Here is a 22,708-nt window from a genome sequence, read left to right as displayed (position 1 = left end):
CCAGAAGAGAGAAAAAGGAGCTCTTCAAAGGGTGACAAACTCTGCTCATGGAGGTCTGGGGGTCAAAATCTAACACAGGAGAGGGAGCGCTTTATCTTTGCACACTCCGTTCTTTGGATAAAGGCCTAATGCCCTTTGTACCCATGCGCTCTAAGCTCATGCACACACCAAAGCACTTTTGTTCATAAAGTATGTCAAAGGTAAGTCATTTAACAGAGAGAAAGAAGGACCCATACATAAATAGACACACACACAGATACCAGCATGTCAACTGCTTGTCTGTAGCATGGAAATGCTACTTGAGCGATTCTGAGAAAGCCCAGCTGATGGCCAAATACCCCACACGATGAAGGTCAGGAGATGAGAACCTAAGTAAAAAAGAAATCACAGCCAAATGCATTCCTCTGGGGGGGTCCTTGAGTTCTAGAAAGCTCCCCTAATTGACCATATTAGAGGAGGGTTTGAACTTCTTGCATGAAAAAAAATTCTTTTTTCTGATGATAAAACCACTGACAATGAGATTTTTTACTCTAGGGGTTCAAGAATAATAGAGTTGTTATTTTTAAAATAAATATGCTGCAACATGGAAGCAGTGTTTTCAAAAGCATCCTTGATCCCCATTCAAAAAGGTAGGTTTCTTCTCTGCAGGAAAGGTGGGATTTACTCTCATAATTTTTTTCAATGAACAGTACTGAACAGAGATGTTTTTGGCACTTGAATGATATATGTGCAAAAAAGGAAGAGTTTCTTTTATAAGATGCACCTACATACAATTTTTCACCCTGAAACATTATTCTGTCAAACTTAGCTTTGTTGACTCAACTGCGTTTTATTATGATCACAAGTTGATGATTTGTTTTATATCAACTCTTGTAAAAATTGACTGCAGTGGAATGATTTATCCCTATTAGCCTTGACTAGATGCTGCAGCTTAATAAGGAGGCAGTTTGCCTGGTACTACCTACACAGTTGGGTAAAGCAAACAGCTCAACCTTTCTGACCTAAGGAATTACTCTTGGGAGAATGAACAGATGGAAAAAGCAACAGAAGTAGCTGGAAATTTAGAAACAAAAATTCTTTGTTACTCACCTATCCATATATGAATGCTTAAAAATGAAATTGTCAGCTGATATTGGAGTTATTTAGTTAAAATCTGGGCAGCAACCATATCTCTGAAAGTGAAGTTTGGGGTGACTGCTAGGCTGCCAGGATTTCTGGGTCCATTTGGTACAATGTTCTCATGTAGTCAGTTCACAAAGCAATGGAAAGAAATACCCTATACATAACTTTGCCACTATAGAGATTTTTCTGTCAAAACCCTTCAAAGTGCCTGGGTCCTGATTAAGTTCCATCTGGATATATACATGGAAGATGGGAAATGCTTTGCTTATGCTACAATGACATCAAAAGGCTTTGCACCAGGCTACGAGTACCAGTCTCAGCTCTTAGAAACAACCCGGGCTTGAAGAATAGAGGAGCTCACTAAATATTTTTCAGGCAGTAGAAATTACATCTGCACCTGTATGTTTGTTGCAGCACTGTTCACAATAGCCAGAATCTGGAAACAACTCCAGTGTCCAAGAACAGATGACTGGTTAAAAAGACTTCGGTACATCTACACAATGGAATAATAATGCAGCTGTTAGGAAAGATGAAGTTATGAAATTTGCTTATAGGTGGATGGATATGGAGAGTATCATAAGCTTGCCTCATGTGCTGGGGGAGAAGGCAGTTGGGATTGAGAAGTGATCACCAAGTCAATGATGGTTGGAGGGATTGCTTGGGATGGGAGATGTATGCTGAAAGAAGACAAAGAACCAAACATGATGGCCACAGAGCCAGGGAGTTGGATGTGGTGGGGGTGGCGAGAGTGTTAGTGGGGACATTTGAAGTGGAAAATGCGCACTGGTAGAGGGGTGGGTGTTCGATCATTGTGTGACTGAAATTCAGTCTTGGAAGTTTTGTAACTCTATCTCACAGTGATTCGGCCCTCCCGTTGATCGTCGATTTGCTCAAGTGGGCCCAGTAACGTCTCCATTGGAGACTTTGTTGTTACTGTGTCTGGCATATCCAATACTCTCGGTAGCTTGCCGGGCTCTCCGAGAGGGGCGGAGGAATCGAACTCGGGTCGGCCATGATGGCCGCGTGCAAGGCAGACGCCCTACCCGCTGTGCTATTGCTCCAGCCCATTGCTCCGAGTTCGATTCCTCACAGTGATTCAGTAAAAAGAAATAAATAAGTAAATATGAGCCAGGAAAATGGTCCGATCTCACAGAGCCATGAGGGATGGCAGAGGATAAGGGGACAAGAATTAACTTCAGGCTGCATCTCAGCCCAGAGTGGTCTACAAGGCTCTTGCAGTCCAGGAGCAAACATGTCTCCATGTCTGCTGTGCACGTGTGCACCAGTGCAACTCTGCATCTCTCCACCTGTGCATCTTTGCTCCTAGACATCTGTCTATATGTGCACCTGTGCATCTGTACACATATGTACCCATGTACCCTTGCTCATGTGCACCCATGAATCTGTACCTTTGTGCATCTATTCACCTGTGCACATGCATACATGCCAGACAGGTATTTGTCTTACTTTATTGGCTCTTCCCTAACTGCATAAAGAGTATCTTCGCTGTTATTTTATGATCTTCAAATAGTGATAGATGTTTACCTCTGAGAAGCAACACTTTCTATACCTTATGTTAGACATTATATCTTATGTTAGACATAAAATAACAAACTTCAAAACAATGATTTTAACAACATGTTTCCCCAAGAGGTTGCCAATGACCCCTCTGCATCAGAGTTATTTTTACCATTTTGTCACCATCCCTGGGTCTGGCCCAATAGATCCATTTTACTCTCTTTCTAACACTGAGAAAATTGCTATCCAGTGTTAATTCTTGATTTTAAAAAAAAGAAGAAACACAGGGACTTAAACGCTAGAAAATTGGTTTTTAAATGTCTAATATCTTCTCTTTTGCTCCTACTTGCCTCCCCCAAAGGTTGTACATGTTATCAAAAATGCCTGTCTCCATGCTCTGTAATATTTGCTAATTGAAAAAGAGTGTCCTATCAAGTGATTGACAGAGACAGATGCTGTCCCCACACCTGGGGATCTGTCCTCTCAACAGGCAAACAGACACCCCGAGTATCTTATCACCCTGAGCAGACCCCCCTAAACTCTGAAATCAGGCTGGCAGTTTCATAAAGCTACGCCGAAGGTGTGTTTGGGTCACACTCACAGGTACATTGGGATTAATCCTGATTCAGTGCTCACAAGTGACATCTTGCTGGGACCATATATGGTGTGGAGGATTGAGCTTACAAAGCAAGTGTCTTCTCCCCTAGGCTATGGCTCCAACCCCAGAAAGCTGCATTCATATCCAGGTGTCTGGTCAAGCAGGTGGAATGCGACCATACTCGACGTGTTCAAGCTCTGAAAAAAATCTTGTTTGAATGAACAAGGCCCCTTGTGAGAAATTAGCAGAGTATTTTAAAAAGTTAAAACTGTCTTCTCCCTGGTGCCAAATGTTGTGTCTGCAAAAGGCCAAAACGTGTAGATGAAAAGCAAATTGTGTGTTCAGCCAGTCTGAATTTTTGTTCCTCAAGACAACAAACAGACCCACTTAGAATCACCAGTGGTTCTGAGGTTTTTTGACATTGTTAATTTATGCCATTTCTTTCATCTTCTCAAATTCTTTGATTACCCACAAAATAGTGATAAAATCAGCTTCCAGTCCCTGTGGGGGCTGGGAGGAACTCATCTGTTTGAGTATTTATGTGAGTGCTTTGCTTTCCCTTTTACTTTTTGTTCACTCTTGTTGCAGCAGTGGTGTGTGTGTGTGTGTGTGTGTGTGTGTGTGTGTGTGTGTGTGTAAGAGAGAGAAAGAGAGACAGAGAGAGAGAAAGGGAAGGAGGGTGGGAGGGAGGAACCACAAAATTTTTAATATAATTCAAAGACTTTGAAATTTTGGGCTCAATTTAATAAAGGCCTGGGAAAGGGCAGAACATTCTGACAAAAAAGGAGAGCTCTGGGTTATTTGTGAAGTTCAGTGACTCAGGTAAACTGTTCACTGACAGGGAAACTGGCCACATAATATTTTATACATACTTCATTTTCTTCCTATCACCCATTTAAATCATCTAAGGGGGCCAAAGTCCTGCAAACTGGGAGACTTATTTAGTTCCATTAAAAAATAGGAAAACATCATTTGGATTTTAAAATACTACATTTACGAATTTATTCATTCACTGGTTGCAGTGGTGGCTCTGTGAGTGAGTGAGTGTGTGTGTGTGTGTGTGTGTGTGTGTGTGTGTGTGTGTGGTGGAGAGGGGTGATGGGAGGGAATAGCTAATTCAGGGATATGGATTGTGTATCCACTGTTCTCATAAATCACACCCCCAGACCCCTTTTGTAAAATTTTAAGTGGAGGGCATGTTTCTGACTTTGGTTAAGTTTCAACCAAATGTCTGGGTAAATTTAGAAACTATGAAGAGCCTCTTCTTTCACTCAGATCAATGTCAGCTAAATCATACATCCTAGCAGTGTAGCCACAGAGTTTGCAGCAAAACAGGTAAACCCTGGGTATTTTCTTGCTAGATTATAAAGTTTGAAGAACTCTTTGAAAGTGTGCTTTGTTTTGGATGGGTTCGAATGTTTTCCTGGGTTTGGCTTGACTTCTGGAGAGCTTGGAGTAGGGGTGTATATGGTCAGTCACTTCCAATGTCTTCATCAAGGGCTAAGTTTAGTAGGCATGTTTTAAAGGCAGCTGCCTCCCTATAAGGCAGAGACTACTGCCTATGAAAAGTTATCATTCAATGTGTATCTCAGAGGAGCACTAAAGCATTCAAGTTTATATATTAGCTATTAAAGACTAAATGCTTGTCCTAGAGAACCTCGCGGTTCGAGAAGAGTGCTTTTCATGAATCGACAAGAGAGAGGTTTGAACAGAGGGTACTTAAAAGACAAGGGGAGTTCGACATGTTTTATTACCGCAGCATTCCTAGAAAGAGCATTTTTCTAAGGATGAAGAGTGGGGATCTGAGAGAATCTCATCAGGAGTGGGTTTTGGAGACCCCAGCGCTGCTTTGGCTCTGAATACTGAGTAACATTTTTGCAGGCAAAAACACAGAGGTGATTACATTTCAGCGTAGAGTGCCTGAGATTTGTTATGTGGTTCCCATTAGTCATAAGAGGAGCGGGGTGCCTAATTCCCAGAATACTTTCATGATAATTTATCCTAAAAAATTAATTTATTTGAAGTCTATAATAGAACTATACAGATAGGGTTTTCACAGCTTGTGCTTCTGTGGTGATTCTCATTTTAATAGAAAGTCAGGAGGAGGATTTGAAGAAAATATCAGCAACTTTATATGCACACATATATATGTGTGTGTGTGTATATATATGGATATATATATATCATGCCTGTGGGTACTAGTTTCCAAAGGCTGTGTGTAAATAAAATGAAAAGACTTTTTTGTTTTGGTGGGGGAACATTCATATTTTGTGTTTTTGGCGGACCATGGGATACTGGGGATGGATTCTAGAGCTCTCTCAAGAAAAGCTTGTACTTTAGCACTGTGTGTATTTCCCTGGCCCCCAATGCTAAATTTAAATTTTCTTATTTTGATTTTTGGGCCATATCTGGAAAAACTTAAGAGATCACTCCTGGTGGGACTTGGGGGTGGATATGGGATGTTGCGGACTGAACCAGGTCACCTGCATAAATGGCAAATACTCTATGCACTGGTAGTTCTCCCCCAGTGCTAGAATTCTTAAAGAGGATCTTTCGAGAATGGTTATGGAGGAAGTAAATGATAGTAAATCATTAAATTCTAGTTTTATTAGCTTTTATCTTAACAGTGAAATCTCCCCATAACCCAAGTTAAAATCAAAGGAAAAGAGTATATGTAGCATATAGTACATAACAGACCCCAGATCCATCACCCCCCTAGAGGTTTATTTTAGTTTTGATTAATTGATCATTGAGTATATAAAACTATTGTCATATCCACATCAGAACTTCTATTACATGTGTCATGTGTCTTATCACTTTTCTTCTAGTCACCCTTAGGGAAGATGTAGAAAAAAAAAACCAACAGTGCCTGCTTGAGCTATTAAAAGGAAACAGCAGTCACTGTTATTTTGTTTAACAATTATACCACAATTTTATTATTTATTAAAAATGCCTTTATTTATTTATAAAAAAATCTCCTTATCTTTGCTCTTGTGTGATTAAAAAAACTTCTGAAAATACTGAATTTGTGTCAACTACAATGTGGAAAAATAAAGATTACTGGTGTTTTGGCTATAACATTAATTCAAATCTAGTCAACAGAATGTGAAATTCCACAACACAACCATTGCGATCATCCGACTTAACAAATAAGTGTTCAAACTCCAAACTTCTGCAATATCTTCTGGGCATCTTAAAAAAAGTAAAAGTGCACCATGTTTGATTGAAAATCTCAAATAGAACTATGTTCACGTGTCTAATTTTTCTAATAGAATCAGAAAAGTACTAACATTTCATAATTTGGAAAGCCCTTTTATCCAAGGATATTTTTAACTGAATTTTCTCAGAAACAGACCATCAGTGAGGAGAAGCAGCAACACAACACAACAACAACCATCACCTCAAAGTTCAACCCAGAAAGAGTCCAAAGGCAGACACCTAATGCTCTGGCTTGCAAACATGTCCTGAGTCGGACGCTCATCAGAGGCTCTCTTGGAAATTCTTTCACAGCTTCTTATAGAAGATACTTTTCCCTTTGTGGAAAAGCCCTCAGACTTTAAATGAATCTGTTCATAAGGTTCAAAAGCTTTCAATTACGAAGACCATGGTGACCATTGAGAAAAGGCACTGAGCTATATCAAGGAGAGACAAAGAATAACCAGGTACAAGTTTAATTCTCGGAGGCTGTCTTGTAAGTGCTGCTCAGAAAGGATTAAGACTTCCTGAGAACAAGAGAGCTTCCAAACAAATCACTTCCCAAGTGGGAAACACACACACACACACACACACACACACACACACACACACACACACTTTAATTCATTGTTCTTGTTTCATTCTATCTCTTTTGAAAATTCTCTCTCCTTAAAAAGCAGTCATTCTCTATTTTAGAAGATCCCCAATCATCTAATCTTTGTTTTTACCCCCAGAAATAAAGAAAATTGCAGTAATGTCATTGTTTTCATCTTACCAGAAAGAGATCACCAAATTTCTGAAATTAGACTTCCCAGAATTATTTACTAAGTGCTAGTTCAGGTAAGTAATAAGAGCAAAGTGTTATAAACTATAGGTTAGTGAAAGAAACTTCTTTTAATATAGATGTTGTATATTATAAAAAGCCTTTTCGTCTCATTAGAAAACTCTGGAGATGGTTTAGAATATCGTTCTTACCTCCTCTTCTTTAAGGAGATCTTTCCTTCTCTTGCTGGCACAGAAATTCTAAATCACCTTTTCTTCAAGGAGCAAGTCTCTAGAAAAAAATTCAAATGAAATAAGTAAATGGAAGGAAACTTGATTAGGTGCTTGACGTGAAGATTTTTTAGTCCTGAAACTCTAAAAATGTAAAGATAGCATATCAAGGGATCATTGATTATTTTACCAATTAAACAGAATAAATGTTATGAATTATAAAATAGTGTATGGCTACCTTAGAAGCGTGTTAAACCTATATTTCTTATACCCATGGAGCATCTTTTTGCATTTTCCCTAGAAGAAAACAGCGAGGGATGTATGAATTTATGAATCTTTACCAAGACGGAAATGTTTATGATTTTATCTAAGACTTGTCACCTTTCAATACTGTTTAAATCCTCTCTCTATCCCTGTTACTCTTATCACAAGTTATGAGAATTAGATTATGGGTAGGAGATACTTTATATCTCATTGTAATCCCAGAACCTAGGATTACCCCAACTACATTGTGAATTTATATACTTTTGTTCTGTTTCTATTAAAGGGGGAGGGTGGGATCCCACCAACAGCTTCTTAGCTTTGCATTTCACTTACTCATATTTTTTATTTATTTACTGGAAAGTAAAACCAGGGCCTCATATGGGTGAGGCATGTCCTCTACCTCTGAGCCACACTCCCATTTTGATTATTGCAAACAATGGTCACAACTGAAATGAATCGAATCCTTTTCATACTCCTAAACAGTAGGATCCAAGTAACAAATATGAGTCCAATTCTGTCCTTCTCTTTCCCTCTCTCTCACCTTGCACTGAACAAAGAGGAAACCAGTGGATGAGGTAAGAGAGGCCAAAATAAACAGAGATCTGTAGAGCACATCTGTAGCAATCCTTGGTCAAAAAAGAGAAAGTCGACGTTATTTGAAGAAGAGAAGGGAAATAAAAGATTTTGTTCCACCAGAAGATGTGTGTGTTTGTGTGTTTGTGTGTGTAAGAGTATTTTAATTAAGGCTTATTGAGGGGTCAGATCAATGTTCAGTTATTATTTTACCTGAAAACATTGAGTTTTAGGGCTGGGAATTATGGGATTGATGTTCCATAGATGGGGAGGAAAGTTTACACCCATGGTATTGAGAGAAGATGAGCAGGTGAGGAGAGAGAAATACTTGGGAAAAGATGAAGGAAATGTGAGCACATGCCTTGAATGAGCCATGGAGAGAGTGACTCTCTTTCCCTCTCTATCAAAAAATGTGTGCATAATGTGTACCTCTTATTACATATATAATGACATACCTGTTTTGTAATATATAATAGTATTATTCATTTACAGCATCTTGTATGCTGCTTGATCTGAACTTCTCACATAGTGGTACATGCTACATAGATGGTTGCATAATGTATCATTAGTATTTTCATTGAAAATCTTCATTTTGGGGTTAGAGCAATACAGCAGGTAGCATGTATGCCATGCATGCAGCTGAGCTGGGTCTGATTCCAGCAACACACACAGCCTCCGTGAGCCTCTCCAGATGTGATCCCTAAGTGCAGAGCCAGAAATAAGCCATGAGTGTGCCCCACATCCAAATGAATTAATTTTAAAGAATTAAAATTAAAAAGAAAAAAAAAACCCAGCAACCTCCACCCTCTTTTACGATGGTGCCTGCGTAACTTGGATGGTAAAAGTGCTGTGGCAGTGTGCATGTAACCTACTAGCTGAGTCTAGCTGAAGGTGCTCCCACCTAATATCCAGAGCAGGGAGAGTGGTTCATCCTGAAACCGGAAATCGTTTCTTGAACAGTGTCAAGTCACTCAACTCTGTGGGGTGGTCCTCCATGCCCCAGGATCGCCACTCTTTTATTGTAAGACAAAAATAAAAACGAATTTTAGCCACGGAATGAGGTTTCATCTCCTGGGTGTGTATAGAATCTCTGAGTCCAGGAATGAGAGGAAGAAATGAATCACCCTCTCGTAGCTATGATCCCCACATCCTCAGGGGACAAGCGAGGGTCTCTGGAAAGATGGGTGTGACTTCTTCTTTTGCAAAGTGAGTCTTTGAATTTCTGGCCAATGTTCTAGCATGGTTTTATATTGCCTTGACCCTGAACTCTACACTGGGCAGGGCTTTTGCCATGTAATTCATTGGTGATGTGTTCAGCCCAAGAGTGAGCACTTTAACAGGGTCCATGAGATGACCTCAGAAACTAGGGTTCCAGCTCTGATGCTGACATACCTGATGCATAGTCAGCCTTCTGGTCTCTAGGATGTCAGTTGAACTAACACGCTTCATTGGCTCTCCACCCAACAGCTGCCATGACCCCCAATTCTGTCACATAGTAGTGGAGCCTGTTCATCCTTAGGCCAGACACTTTTTCTCTGCCTTAATTATTTCATCAATAAAATATGGCTAAGGCCAAATCTCCCCATAGGTGTGTTTGAAGAATAAAATTAGATAATATTTGTCAAACACTTAGGAGAACGCTGCCTAATATTTTAAAAATGTGCTTTCAGGGACCTGCCTGTCAGCTTTGGGCTGCAAGTTCAAGGCCGGGTGCTGCTCCATGCCATTTTTGTGCCTGGCAACTCCCTGTGATCCCTGGGGCAGCAAATTAAGGGGTGTGACCCCAGACTAGCATAGTTAAAGGTGTATGACCCCCGGCAAGTAGGACATTAAATTTGTGAGTTACCCATCCAGGAAATATGACTCCCACAGAGATCATCTGAGCACTGCTCTCAGGAGTGTATTTGTTTTGTTTTATTTTTCTGTGTTTGGGCAACACCCAGCTGTGCTCAGAGCTTACTCCTGGGTCTGTGCTCTGGGGTCACTCCCAGCGGGGCTTAGGGAACCATATGAGGTGCAGGGAATTGAACCCCGGATTAACTGCATGCAAGGCAATCGTTTTTCCTGTTTCTGGGCCCACCCCCTGACCCCCAAAGTGTTTCTGATCTCTGATTATCGCAATAACATTAACAGAGGAAAAGGAAAGAGAGAAGCAAAAGATTTTCACATTCTAAATTCTAATTTATATTTCTAAATTAAAATCTTGGTCCCAGTTAGCTGAAATAGTTGTTTTAAAAATTAGCTATAGAATCTAGATGGGCAATGAGAACTTTTATGATCAGTATTTTTCATTTCCATTTTTCGGGGGATTGGCAAGCCAGAGAGAGCAGGTGGTGTTCAGGGGCTACTATCAAGTCTGTGCTAGGGGTGGGGGTGGGGGTCCTGGTAGTGCTTGGGGGTCCAAGTGGTTCTGGGATCGAACTGGGTTCGGCTGCAAGCAAGGCAAGTGCCTTTATCCTGTTATATTTCTGTGGCACCATCATGGAAAATTTAAAATTAAACTTTCCTCAAGGGATGTTTGAGAATTCTGGGGTTCCAAATGGAGTTCATTATGCTCTTACAGAACCAGGTAACTTCCCAATTCGTATACACAATCCGGATGCAAACAAAATAAGAGGGCAGAGGTGGGGTCTAAAAAAATTGATAAGGTAGTGACACTACGATGATTATTTTTCATCATTTAGTTCCATATTTCAGGGTGATTAAAAAAGTCCTAAATACTTCTTGTCTTTATGTAATGAGTTCGTCCTCTACTCCCTACCAGCTTTCAATTTTATTTTGAAACAAAGCACAGGAAGCCTACCAATAAGAGATAAATTCTTTCAGAGAAAACTGATTAGCTTAACACCAGAGGGACAAAATGTATGCAAACCAAATGTAAACATATGACAATGAAAACAGACAAATCACATCATTTCAAGGACTGCACTCTTTTCCTTTTGGGAGGTAGGTAGTTCCTGCCTGAAGAAAGATTATTCAACCCTGTTCTGTGGATACCAGACAATGACTTACCATAAAAATACAATTGACTTAAAAGTTTGATGATACGGTTCCAGGAAGTTTCTAAAACTGAACACACCATATGTTTGAGAGAGGGGTGGTATGGATCTTTTACAGTTCAACTGAATGAGAGTAGAGATCTACAGAACCTTGTCATTGTAAGTCCATCCCCCTCCTATTATTATTATTACAGTAATTAGGAAGGGGGGGTCTCTACTTGGTCAATCTGCAGGACCCACAAGAGGAGATGCTTTTGGGAGACAAGAGCAAATTTTGACAACAATTCAGGGAGGTCTGTGGCTTGTCAACACCACTTCAAAAAGCAAATTGAGCTCATTATGACAAATTTTCACAAGGCAAACAAATTGGTTTCACTAACTTATGGATGAGAAATGTTTGAGGAATTTCTTTTCTCCTAATCAGCAAAATGAGCGACCTGGGGAGAAGATCTCACCTGCCATTTTTAGTAGTAGAGACTTGTGGAAAGTAAACAAGAGTGGTGTTGCCTATAAAAGCTATGTTGAAAACTCATCTGTGTGGCCTTGGAAGGGAAACCTTGAAATGGAAATGCTCAGCTCTTGATTCTGTGACTTAACTGATCAGCAGAGGACCATGTTGCATTATGTTTTAGGGGTGAGGAATGTCAAGCTAAGCAAAAGTCAAGCCGGTCTTTGGCCTGAGATGGCTGTTGATTCAGGTACCAGGGAAACCTGGCTCTAGGCCTGTGAGTAGCTGGGGCTCAGGGGGGACAGCAGGAGATGGGGGTCCTGATGGGGCCTTACCAACATGTGGCATTGGAAGGACTTTCACTTTTATTTTGCCTCCAAAGGGAAATGTCAGAGATTTAAGCAGGCAAGGTGCCCACGTTTGCTTTTCTTTATATCACCCCATCCTTTTCCACTTTTGTTGTTGCTATGGGCTGCTGATCACACATACACTCAGTTCTGGGGTTTGCTGGGGTCACACATCAGGCTGTGTTGCACGCTCGGCTGCATCGATAGCTGTGGTGCTTGTGTATCCTGTGGCGTCCTCCAGGCCCTTAGCAGCAGTGCTTACACACAGCTGGCCATAGGGTGGCAGGAAGTGGCTTGTGAGGTCAGGGATCCCAGACAGGAGAGCTGCCGGCCACAACAGGTGACAAGAGGGTGCTCAGAACATGTGGGTAGCAAAGCAGAAACTCTAGTCACTGAGCCAGTCTCTAGATCCCCCGTGTTTGTGTTTTAAAGAACCAGAGTGACTATAGCATGGGGACTCACTGAGAACTACTGCATTAGCAATTCCGGAAGCAGGAAAGCCATAAAAACACAGGCGATAGACATGAAAAGGAACATTAGTGGGGTAGATTAACAACGGCCAATAGCTATGTTATGGACAAGTGGAATGTACAGAATTTCTAGAATTCTGTTAATTTCACCTGTGACGAGTTCCAGGACTTCTGTCTCACATATTCTGCAGCTTCAGAGATGAAAGTTTATTGCTTGCTCTGAGGATAAACGTTGGTATTAAAACCCCAAATGCTACGGGCTCTGCTGTTTAAAATAACATTACCTAAACACTTCTCAGTCACAACGGCATTGAACTAATTTGTTTAGCTCGCTGACATTTTTAATAACAAGCGCAATCTGTTAATTTGGGTTGTGTTCCTATGATTTCAATTGCATGTCAAGCAGCAGTAATGAAATTTAAACCTGGACTCAACATGCAAAACAAAATAATTTAAATAACAAATCAAGCCTTGAGCTCTTTCTGATTGAAACACGTTTGAGCCTTTGAAAAAAAATGTCATTGTAGACTGTCTCTGTGTTGCGAGATGTATTGGAAATGTATATTTGAAATGTGCTTTCCGCTGAGGAAGAGTTAAAACTTAAACTTTGCTTAGTACCTGTTAACCAACTTTTTCCATCTGAATAATTATCTAATATAAAGAATGGAGCATGGGATATTATGAAGAATCTAAATTCCAATTTTCTGCTACTGTTCTTGAAACTTCTGTTTGTTCAAATATTTAAAAAGTGAACCATATTCAATTCAATATACACACATATATATTTTACAATTCTTTTTACATATAAATACAAAATAATATAAAGACTTTTAAGTGTTCTATGTTCATCTCAACATTTCCTCAGTAAAAATGACAGTTTATTTTACAACTTAGTTACATCAAGATTCAGCTACCTTAAATCATGTTTAGGACTGGTTTGCAGATAAGTAAACATATTATATATCATTTACTTGAAGAAGGCCAAGTACGAATTAATACTCCACACATAAATATATAGACAGCAGTCATTAAGAATCACCCCATTCACCCAAGGGGTAGTAAATATTTTATACTTTTATAATTTACTTAAATTGCTACCATTTTAACTGTACTCTCTGGCCCTGCCACTCCTGGTTATTCACCCTCTGCACAGTAGAATATCAACAAATATGCCACATGTATGGCATATGGGAAAGAAAACTGTCTAGTAAAGAAAACTGTCTAGTAAAAAACACCAACTAAATGCAAATCCAAAAGACACAAAAATGCAAAATAGAAAAAAAAACAAAATACAGCAATATCTAGGTCTTTTCAGGAAGGTTGGGGAGCAGCTCATTGGCCTCTTGTGGGAAACATTTTCTCTTAGATTTTGATTCTGTAGTTCCTTTATGAACAAGAGTTAACCTTCCTCCAATTTTTATCAAGGTACCAAGATTGATAATACTCTTAGTGATAGTTACATGCATGCTTCGTTCCTTACTGCACTCCCTGCCAGAATATTCACTTCTCCCTACCAATGGCCCACATGGCTTCTGTCCCCAATCTACGATTTTAAATTCAGCTATAATTCCTTCGTTATTGGAAATTTGCCAAAGTGGTGGGGTTGGAGGGCAATTAGGATAAAGAAGGGACCAACAATGATCATTTCTGCCAGAAAGAGAGGGACAGACATAGAAAGATTGCATTCATTTGGGTAACATAAAGTAACAAAATAAGAGACTAACACCCAAGAACAGCTGTGATAAATACCAAGAGGTTCACTCCATGGCTTTGAGGCCAGTCACACACTCTAGGGGTAAAGGCAGCTCAGATAGAAAAGGGAGCACCAAATAAAGGGTGTTGGAGGATCCTCCCAGGATGGGAGATGCATGCTGAAAGTAGACTCTAGATCGAACATGATTGCCACCCAATGCCTCTTCTGCAAACCACAGCACCCAAAAGGAGAGAACAGAAGGGAGTGCCCTGCCACAAAGGCAGGGTGGGTTGGGGGATGGGGGGGTGGGAGGGATGCTGTGATTGGTAGTGGTGGAGAATGGGTGCTGGTGGTGGGATGGGTACTCGATCATTGTGTAACTGAAACCCAAGCACAAAAATTTGTAAGTCTACAACTGTATCTCATGGTGTTTCTCTAATAAAAAAAAGATATAAAAATGGCAGAGCTAGACCCAGATGGAGGGTTTGTAAGTAGAGGAGAAAGCAAAATGTCTATTTGTGACTCATCCTACATGTTTGACAGCAGAATCTTGTTAGTATAACTGGACTCCAAATAAAATTTCATGTTGAACAAAAAAAACAATGATCATTTCCAACTATCCTTGTTGTAGTGGTCCCTTCTCCATTCTAACTCTCTCTCTCTTTCTCTTTCTCTTTCACTTACTCTGGACAAGAACTGAGTACTGAAAGGTGATAAAGAGACAAACATAATAACCTTTCAGTAACTATAGTGCAAACCATAATGCCAGAAGAGAGATAGAGAGAGGAGAGAGAAAGAGAAAGAGAGAGAGAGAGAACAGTTCATTCCATAGACCATAGAGGCAGGTTGAAGTGGGGTTGTGTTGGGAAGGTAAGTGGGGACTTTGGTATTGAAAAATGATTGTATACTGGTGAAGAAATGGATGCTGGAACATTGCATGACAAAAACCCAATCACAAGTGACTTAACTTTGTAACTGTATCTCTCATGGTGATTCAATTAAAAAAGAAATTGGAACCATCACTGATTTTGGAATATTCTCTTGCAGGGAATGAAATAACAATGGCACAAGTACAGCACAGAACTCATTCCTGTTGAAGGAAGCATTGTGTATTTTAGAATCCAGTAACTTCTTAGGCCCGAACTGATTCCAGCCTATTTGTTATTCACATATCAAATTCACGATGGAGGGGCAATCAAGGCAGGGCCATTACAAAGGTCTCCCATTCTGATGATATTTGGCACTATGACCAATTATACTTTTATATAACTGGTAACATTTATAAAGAAAAACATTTCTTTATTCGTTGGAAAAAAAGCTTTTTGGAAGCATATTGTCCATAAGACACTCTCCTGTCACGGAATGTTTAAAACAAATAAATGAACAAGCCTTTTCACCAGGTTCCAGGAAGTTCCTGCTGAGACACAATTTTCCACATGCAGGAAGCTGGTGATCGCCGCACACACTTAACTCACAAGAACCATAAAGCAGAAGGAACCAATAAGAGCATCCTCCCTGTGAAATAATCTATGTTCCAAGGCAGCCCATGGTTCAGGGCGTTCCCTAGCTGGTGTTGACAGAATTACTACATGTGTGTCTCTATCTGGGAAGGCAGGGAAGGAAAAAAAATCTCCTTATTCTGCCATTAGTGAGGTGAACTCATAAAAGCAAATGGCAAAGTCCTAAGTCAATGCAACCCCTGTATCTACCTATATGCAGTAAATACCCTGTATATGTCTATATCTTGTATATGCTTATACCAAGGATTTATACTATATCTACGTATGGCAAGCATATGCTCTGTATCTACCTATGTTTTATAAGTACACCTATATCAGGATATACTGACTTACATACTCTGTATCTATCTATATCCTGTATACTCCTAAATCCCATATATCCTTTTGTAAATTTATATATATGTATATATATTTAATGAATCACTGTAAGTTAGACCCTTAAATGACTGTCCATGGTTAGATTTCAGTAATACAGTGTTCCAACACCCATCCCTCCACCAGTGTACATTTCCCAGCACCAGTGTCCTCAGTTCCCCTCCCATCAAACCCCCACTCCCACCCCCAGCCTGCCTCTATTGCAGGGGCTTTTCCTCTCTCTCTCTCTCTCTCTCTCTCTCTCTCTCTCTCTTTCTCTCCTGATCTACATTCTTTGTACCTTCCTATGTCCTTTCTCTACCTATGTTCTGTACATACCTAGATCCTGATATAGCTACTTTTTGTATATACCTAGATCCTATATACCCTGATCTACCTATACTCTGCTTATACCCATGCCCAGTATATACCCTGCGTACACCTATACTTCATATATACCTATACACTATATATACTAATACCTTGAATATACTTACAGGATGTGGTGACAATCAAAAAGATTTTCAAGTAAATGGCAGCAACAAATATCCTAATTGGTTTTTATTTATTTATTTTCTGGGTCACACCTGGTGATGCACAGGGGTTCTTCCTGGCTCTGCACTCAGGAATTACTCCTGGCGGTGCTTGGGGGACCATATGGGATGCTGGGAATTGAACTCGGGTCGGCCGCGTGCAAGGCAAATGCCCTACCAGCTGTGCTATTGCTCCAGCCCCCTAATTGGTTTTTAAAACAACAACAAAGCTATTCAGAATCGCTAAGTGGTATGCTTATTGGATCACTGTATTGCTGAGTGAAAATCAGGGAGAATGTTTTAGATATTTTCTTAAATGCACAAAGGTGAAGAACTTTTACGTCATGCTTCTGTGCCATTTCAAAACACCAAATAATCTAAAACAAATGAACAACCCCTTGTTCTGACCAAGATTGCTATTTAAACAAAGGTACCTATTCTTCATTTACATGAAAAGCAATTAGGTCTACCCACAACAGCTTGTGAAAAATGCATCAGCTCACAGCACGGTTTGAAATTTGGGAAAATATAAGTTCGAAAATCATTCTATGTCTTATATTTTTTGTTTCTCTATTGTCTTTCTTCTCTTGTGACTAGTTGTTTTGAGCTGGAAATACCATTACAATTTGTAAACTGGTTGGCTGGAAGGTTTCTGATAACTGTTCTCCATGGTTAAAGTATGTTTAAGATTATTTTCTGATTCACACCTGTGTCTCAAATTCTGACATTTCATGATGATGTTTGATATTTAAGAAATAGCTGGAAAAGATAGAGATTTTTCTTCTCCGGAACACATTGTGAACACATTAGACTTTGAAAAAGAATGAAACAACAACGTGGGGAAACCATGGTAGGAATTATATTCATATTTCTATTTATTCATATTTATTAAACTATGAATTTGTTAGCCTAAACATATTTTTAGAGTATGATTCATTTTCTGGAAAGTCAAATGTTTAGCAATTCTATACACTTTTTCTTCTAAAAACTTTTATTCCAGTTAGGAAGTTGGTACATTTGTCTCTTAATACATAAAATGTTTTAGGGAAGAAGTTAGAGATGCAAGGTTCAACATTTTGCTCCTATATTTTGTTATTTGCCTTATTCCTTTTTAATTTATTCACAATACATATTGTTTACTACTATCTTCCAGAATACTCTTAGGTGATAGGAACTCAGGAAGTTGGAAAGACTGTGAAACCAATGGTTAAACGCATTTTAAGACATTGATGCATTCTTTCAGGCAAAAGAACAATGTTCTGGGGGTGGGAGGATATAACATATGGGTCTTGTAAATAGGAAAAGTAGGACAGAGAAGAGGAAGAGAAAGTGCAGGTGTAGGGATGCAGCTGAGGGCTGCTCAGAGGAATGGAGGAACAGACAGGCTAGGAGGACCAGGAAAGGCCAAAGAGTCGACAGGTAAAGCCTGAGCTCGCTGAGCCTGGAGAACCCAGAAGAAAATAAACTTTTGTTTGGTATCATGGGAGCAATGATACCAAGGAGGATTTTAAATCGACGAATTTAAGTTGACATTATTCAACTCAAGTGATTACTCTGAATAATTGCTTCTAAAACAGTCAAATCTGCTTCAGATATCCCCAAAGCTTCACAAGATGCCAGCAGCTTCAGGAAAAGCAGAGGAAGAAATCGTTCTTGAACAGAGCTCGTCAGAGAGCCTCAGCTGTGTTCAATGAGAAAACCACTTCTATTCCTTGGCACCTTCCAACTCTCTGCGTCATCAACAAGCTGGTAGGAAAACCCAAGGAACTTTTTTTTCCTTTCTACTCTAATTTTCCCCAAGAAACCCAAGGTCAAGACAATAGGATCATTTTGTATTAGAGACTTAAAACATGTCTTGTCTTTTTGTTTTTTTAAATCTCTTTCCTTAGGGAGAGCTGGGGGTAAAACGAAACCAAGCTTTTCAGGGGAAGGGAGTGGGAACTGGTGTCAGTAACTGAACTGGGGAGAGTCTGCAATAAAATTTAGTAAAATGACGATGCTTATTTGCAATAAAAAGTGTGTGTTGGGGTGTGTGTGTAATCAATCATTTAATTATGGAGAAACAGAGGCTAAAAGGGAGTTTATGTGAGAGGTTCTGGAACCATAGAAATGGCACCCATGACTGATGGTACTGGGGAATTGAACCCAGGGCCTCATAGAGACACATGGACCAGTGTTTCTTCCCCTGTGCTCCCAGTCCAGTCAGGATTTGCTTTTTTAAAAATTTTTATTAGTGAAACTCCATGAGGTTACAGTTGTAGACTTACAGATTTTTGTGCTTGGGTTTCAGTTATACAATGATTGAGTACCCATCTCTCCACCAGTGCCCATTCAACACCACCAGTGAACCCAGTAGCCCTCCCACCCCCCCATCCCCTGCCCCCCTGCCTCTGTGGCAGGGCATTCCCTTTTGTTATCTCTCTCCTTTTGGGTGCTGTGGTTTGCAAAAGAGCATTGAGTGGCAATCATGTTTGGTCTATAGTCTACTTTCAGCATGCATCTCCCATCCTGGGAGGATCGGCCCAACACCCTTTATTTGGTGCTCCCTTCTCCATCTGAGCTGCCTTTTCCCCTAGTGCATGTGGCTGGCCTCAAAGCCATGGAGTGAACTTCCTGGTACTTATCTCAGCTATTCTTGGGTGTTAGTCTCTTATTTTGTTACTTTATGTTTCCCAGATGAATGCAATCTTTCTATGTCTGTCCCTCTCTTTCTGACTAATTTCACTTTAGCATGATACTTTCCATGTAGTACCACTTGTTTTTTTCAAAAGTGTCATAGTTATGGTCCCCAAAGTGGGGATTGTGCAGCTGAGCTCAGAGCAAGTCTTGTGTAGTCAAGGAAACTGCAAAGGTCTTCTAAGAGGCTACCCCTTGAGCTTGGAGAAGCGCAAAGGGACATTGACATTCAGGAACCAGAGAAACAGCTCAGTGCTGGCAGATCTTTCCATGTCCATAGCTCCCTGAGATCAAATTGGATCTGCTTACTGGTTGGTAAATTCCAGAAGGCCATAGCTCTTTGTACCAGGGTCTGGGCATAGCTACTGACTCTCTGTGTGATTCTCAGAAACATTTCCAGACACTTAAAGCCTCTATTTCCTTTACAATGAAAACAGGAATACAATGCTGACCATGCTGCCATAAAGTTAAATGAGATAATGTACAGTGTCTGCCTCAAGAGGATTGCTTCACAAACATTAGCCATGATTACGGCTCAAAGTCGGGGTAAAGTGGATTTCTAGTTTTGTTTTGTTCGTTTGTTTCATCAGCCCCCAAACTGTTAAATCGATTTTATTTGTAAGCCAGGTAAAGGGCTTTAAAGGGAATGCCACTTTATCAATGTGAAGTATTCTGAGAAATACAACGGAAGATTTCATCTCAGCTAGATAAATATTATTATCCTCGTTATATAAAGGTCAAGGCGATGCAGGCAACTAAAGCAACTTGTCAAAGAATGTCAGAGGTGGAGATTAAAATTCTGGCTCTCCTACCTCCTAGCTCGACAAAGGCTCTCTGAAGCAAAAAATCCCCGTCCATTCAAATCATTTCAAACATTCCAAATGACTAAAGCACAGCCAATGCATTTCTTTTCTCATTCAGCCCACATCTCTGAATTAAGCGCATAGTTCAGAAAAAAAGGGCTCCAAGTTTGTATGATGGTAGGGCTGATAATGAGGCCTAATGACTGCATAAAGTTACACAAAGACCCAGAGAAATCCCATCTCTTTCCATATACATTTATCAATTTTGAGCACCCAAGGAATCAATTAGCATAGAAGTAAAAAAATACCTGGATGGAGAAATAACTCCTCGTTCAGCATTAGATATTCACCCCATTATTTTCTGTGTGAGGGAAATACATGCTGTGCTTTCCTGCCTCTCTTTGTTTCTCATTCCTAGAAGCATCACCTGCTACATCAATAGCTCCCTTCCGTGCATAGAAACTTTAAGACTTTAGTTCTACTTGGTATTTTTCTAAAGATATCACCTTAAATCATGAGGTAAGACCTCTGGTTCGTAAAGCAGAATGAGAAAATCATCCTGGTCCATCTGAAAACTTCTTGGACTCCTGAGAAGCTCCAGGTAGCATGCTGATGTAAATTTTCATGCAAATTAATACCATGAAAACAGATAGTCTGGTTTCTTGGGAGGTCTCACAAAGGCATGGAAGGAGTTGAAAAATTCCTCTAAAGGCCTGCATCCTACGGAACTACATTTCACCCCAGGGAACTACAAATTACTTTCTTCTTAGGTTCTTGTTCAAGCAAGGGACATGAGCATGTGCATGTCTATATTTTATAAGCTCGACACCATTATATTCAGGTATTATTTAGAGCAAAGGAATAATTTCCAAAAATCATCTTTTTTTTGGTTTTAATTTGGTTTGTTGGATCCAACCGGCAATGCTCAGGAGTTACTTCTGTTTCTGTACTCAGGAATTACTCCTGGTACTTGGAGGATCATATGCAATGCTGGGGACTGAACCCAGGTCGGCTGGGTGCCAGGCAAATGCCTCAAATGCCTAACCTGCTGTACTATCACTCCAGTCCCCATATTCCTTTTTTCAAAGCACAGAAGACTAAACCACACAGCAGATACCATACGGTTTTACCTCTTCTACCAGATCTAAATAACCATGTACAGTTCAACCCAGGACACATTTCACTCTATCTGCAGACTAGAGATCTGATCTTGACTTCCTGCAGGAGAGAATTGGAGAGCCAACGGCCAACAGAACTCCCCAGTAATCTTGGTTCACAAGCTACCAAATGTCCTTTCGTTCAGTACTGGGAACAGAATCTCAGATAAAGGCTAACAAAAAATTTTTAGATGATTAAAAACCCAGAAATAATCAACGTTAAATTTTTCTAAGCTAAAGCTTTATTAGCAAAAAAGTAATTATGAGGGTATGCTCTTACTTTTCAATGAAGTTATGGGCACACCAGCACTCAATCACATAATTCAAATGCTCTGTGAAATTCACATGTGGCTGGCAAAGGATATTGGGGGTCTTTTCACTTTCTCTACTCACACCTTAATCATTTAGTTGTCACTATCACTGTCCTCCTGTTGTTTATTGATTTGCTCGAGTGGGCCCAGTAACATTGTGAGACTTGTTACTGTTTGGCATATCGAATACGTCACGGGTAGCTTGCGAGGCTTTGCCTTGCGAGCGAGATACTCTCGGTAGCTTGCCGGGCTCTCCGAGAGGGGCAGAGGAATTGAACTTGGGTTGGCCGTGCTGGGCACGTGCAAGACAAATGCCCTACCAGCAGTGCTATTGCTCCAGCCCAATTGTTTAATCAGTTTTAAAAAGTCTCACTGATATTAAAATATCAAGTTCCCAAAATCATCAATAAAGACTAATTGATGGATGAAACTGTTTTTGATACCAACCATAGATCATGTAGATAAGATGTGTGTAGAAGATATCAATGAGAAGAAAGCTGCCTTAACAAATATGATACTTGATAACAAATCTAAAGACCATAAGGACCAGGGAAATCATGGCAAGGAATGGAACCCATGTCTTGCCTTGGGGAGGCCCCGAGTTCTATCCCCAGTCCATGTGTCTCCCACCTCAGCAATACTGAGGAGATGTTGAAGGACCCGGGGCCCTCCTGAGTGGGGCTCAAGCACGAATGGGCCCTCAGTACTACTGATATCCTGCCCTATGGCTGAGTATTGGTACCCCTGGGCCCCTTGAACACTGCTTGGCAAACCCTCCAGTCTCTCCCCACCTCCGAAATTAAAAATCAGTCCATGCTAACTAGGAGACAAAAGCAAATATTGTATATCTATGAGAGAATTTAGAATTGGGTGTATTACAAGAACAAAATATTTTACTCTTTATAAAACTTCTAGGGCTAAGTAACTCCCAAGTGCTTTGATCATGGTTCTAAAACTCAAAGGTTATAAGGAATGAGAAATGGTCACAGTAATATTTTGTTTTATACTGTACATTGCCACATAGTGCTTTATCTCAGTCATCTGTATATTACCACAATTAAGGATTAATGTCTTTAAAATGGAAACACACACACACACATAATCCACATTAGGTTGAAGCATCAAAAGAGCCTT

At 40.1% G+C, this 22,708-nt stretch overlaps 1 protein-coding gene across 4 annotated transcripts in view; it reads right to left on the bottom strand.

Annotated features, from left to right (window-relative positions):
* The window catches only part of TENM3 (teneurin transmembrane protein 3), a 1,336,193-nt gene that overhangs the window by 725,296 nt on the left and 588,189 nt on the right, over window positions 1-22,708 (bottom strand). For all 4 annotated transcript variants that reach the window (XM_056114252.1, XM_056114254.1, XM_056114255.1 and 1 more), the window contains exon 4: window positions 7,409-7,487. The gene's annotated coding sequence lies outside the window, so the exon portion shown is untranslated. The remainder of the gene's footprint in view (window positions 1-7,408; window positions 7,488-22,708) is intronic.

Source organism: Sorex fumeus, unplaced genomic scaffold (assembly GCF_029834395.1).
Source record: "Sorex fumeus unplaced genomic scaffold, SorFum_2.1 ptg000024l, whole genome shotgun sequence".
Lineage (NCBI taxonomy): Eukaryota > Metazoa > Chordata > Mammalia > Eulipotyphla > Soricidae > Sorex > Sorex fumeus.
The sequence above is the reverse complement of the archived record's forward strand: the minus strand, read 5'-3'. Positions and strand labels throughout refer to the sequence as shown.